Source organism: Anguilla rostrata, unplaced genomic scaffold (assembly GCF_018555375.3).
Source record: "Anguilla rostrata isolate EN2019 unplaced genomic scaffold, ASM1855537v3 scaf0386, whole genome shotgun sequence".
Classification (NCBI taxonomy): domain Eukaryota; kingdom Metazoa; phylum Chordata; class Actinopteri; order Anguilliformes; family Anguillidae; genus Anguilla; species Anguilla rostrata.
Genome location: NW_026985909.1, coordinates 4,537 through 7,519, shown reverse-complemented (window position 1 = coordinate 7,519; position 2,983 = coordinate 4,537). Strand labels below are relative to the sequence as shown.

The 2,983-nt window shown below is 36.5% G+C and overlaps 1 long non-coding RNA gene across 1 annotated transcript; it reads left to right on the top strand.

The window, feature by feature from the left end:
* The first annotated feature begins 16 nt into the window (after window positions 1-16).
* LOC135246480 (uncharacterized) lies at window positions 17-2,717 on the top strand. Its single transcript, XR_010327714.1, has 3 exons — window positions 17-501; window positions 1,431-1,618; window positions 1,746-2,717. It is a non-coding gene; the product is annotated as an uncharacterized LOC135246480 (long non-coding RNA).
* Window positions 2,718-2,983: the final 266 nt, after the last annotated feature.

Below are 2,983 nucleotides of genomic sequence, written 5' to 3'. Positions count from 1 at the left end.
TTAGCAAGTGCGCTACATTTGGGTATATGATGTAGCCATATCTTCTATTGTGCATGACAGTGCAAGAGGGTTAGTTCACATGAATTTAAATGATTTTACAATCAACTAATGATTTACTTGATTGTTAAAGGTTTATTGCCATGTATTTATATTGAGTTCATGGTTTAAAAAATTATTTGCTATAGTTACATGGAAAATACCTTGCTCATAATTCATGATTAATGGTTAAAAGAGTGATAGAATATTTGATAAAATGAAACTGTACAGTTGAACATTTATAAAGTGTACTGTTTGCTTTATTAGTAACACTTTTACACTTTTGAGGTTACAATGATGCCTTAAAGAAAAAACTAAGATTGAGAAAAGTATTCAGTTGTTATAATAGCCTGTTGTCATACAGGCTGGGTTTTTTGGATACCTGAGAAGAAACCTGTGAACCTAGGATTCTCTCCCTGGCGAGCCGACCAGCTTGATCAACTTGATTCATCCTCATCCATTGAGGTAGAACCCCCCTTGTTTCTCCCAACCCCACTCTGGTGTGGTAGGATTGTGATTGAGAAATTACACACTTTTATTTGATACTTTATTTTTTGTAAAAAGGGTGCACCCAACCAACAAAACTGACTTGAAACTAACTAAATTGAACTTGACCAATTGAACTGAACCAGACTGAACAGAAGACATTCAGAACTGAATGGACAGTGAATACAGTTACAACGCTCAGTACATTGATATGAAGACAAATTAATGTGTTTGAATGTGATAAGCTTTACATATTGTCATTACGTTTTCTTTAATACAGTTCTAACCATTTTGCACTTACTTTCTGGCTCCGGTTGTTCATTGTGTCCATCTCTTCATTCATAACCTCTCCTTACGAACCTAGCTTTAACCTGAAAATATTTACCTACTGCTAAGTGACCCTTTAGGTGGGTTACAATCATCATATACGTGACTATCCTGAACTGATACTTTGCTTTGGGCCTCTTATTCGCTCTTGGACCCTTAGGTTTGAGAGTAAACACACACACATTTTAAACAGTGTGCTCGCAAATTACACAACTTCAAGAATTTGTGATCTGTTGATTATTTAGGCCTCCAACTACGTAGCTCTGTGGCTGTACACAATGTCACCGTTAAAGGCACAAGCTACAAAAAAAGCCACGTGTGTTGTCTTTGAGAAGAATGATGAGGGACTAGTCTTTGGCAAGATAGAACTGATTCTTGTTTGCAACAGTTGTGTTTACTTTGTCACAGAGAAATGCCAGTCTGATTTCCTTTTTGATCAGGGGATTTACTGCCTAAAGATGGGCTCAGAGAACCCCATTTCAAATTATTTCTGCCTCGAACATGCAAGCCTGCTTGACTATTACCCTTTGCCTGTGTACAACATGTTTGGTCTGTCTCTAATAGCCACTCCTTTCCTTCAGAATGTCTGATATAAGTGAGAGCATCAAGGACGCAGTCATTTCTGTCTTGCCAAGTGTGCCAGAAGAAACGATCTTACACCAGGGAGTGGAAAGCAAAGATGACTTGCAGTACATAAGAGAACAGGAAATTGCAGAGGTTAATCGACCAATCCAGTGCAGAAAACATTTAAATGCATGGAAATGAGCAGGTACTGTATATTTACTACTTCACTACCAAATTAAAGAGTGTATTAAAAAGCTTATTGTTTTATCTAATTAATTATGGCATAATTTTAGTCAATATGCATAATGATAGATTTTTGTTTTCATTGCCAGATGCTATAAGTTGTGCTACCCCCCTACTCCAGTCCCCAGAAGGCAGTAAATCCGCTACTTTGATTTAAATGGTATAGTCTAACCTGATGGACATGTGTACCGAGGTACATTGTGTGCCATAGCTGGAGATAATATGGGATCACAGAGTGGCTTTAGTGAAAACTTCAGTAAAAGCACCCATTTCTGCAGATTATGTACTAGAGCCTGACCGATATATCTATAATATATTAATATATATTATATAATAAACAAAAAAAAAACGATGATTATTTATCTGTACTTGTCTGCATGAACATTGTAATTGCTATTTACTACAATTATCCAGTAGAGGGAGCTCTAATACAAGTGTGAACTGCAGCAGCTGACGCGCTGCTTCTCTAATAAGACGTTTGTTACTCGTGCCTCATCCAATATTCTCCACTGCAAGACTTGTCTGCACAGATTCGGTTGCGGCAATAAAGGTATGTAGATTTAGTGAAAGTTTTTAATTAAATGCGTTTATACGACCACTATGTTTATCAATCCTCATTATCAAACGAGCGAGCTAGCTAACATATTTGGTTCACTTTAGCAAGCTAGCAAGCCTTTATGAACTGGAAGTGAGCACATAAGCAGCGTAGGATCTACATTTCTAGAGGACATCGCTGTATTCTCAAATAAATAACCAGCCAAAATAAAATGGTGGTTGAATGTGTCACACATTTGTTTGTTTTTTTTGTTTTTTTTTTATCTGAGATAATGATATTAGCTACTATATGATGTTTTGTAAATAGCCAAGGCGTGATTGCAAGCGAGTGTCATCTTGTCACGCGTCCTCGTAGCAAGCTAACCAGACAGTAAAAAAGCAGATAAAACACTTCGAACATGAATCATTTTAAGCCATGTTATCTAGCTTTGTCGTGATAACATGAGAGAAGGATTGCTGTTGGAGAACTGAATCAACCAATAGTTAGCGCGGGTAACCTGCACGAAAGCTCATACTATAAAAATACAATAAGAAAATATAATTAATTTAACTTACTGAGAAAATATAATACGAAATAACGAGGCTGTGTCATAGCTAATGCGTTATTGCGAGCGAGTGTGTCATCTAGTCACGCGTCAGAGCGCATTGTAGTTATTTTCACCGCCTAATTCTTATGGACAGGGAAGCTCGTTTGATAGTCTTAGTAGGAATAAAATAAGAAAATATAATTAATGTACTGAGAATAGATACTAAGAAATAATAATAACAACAA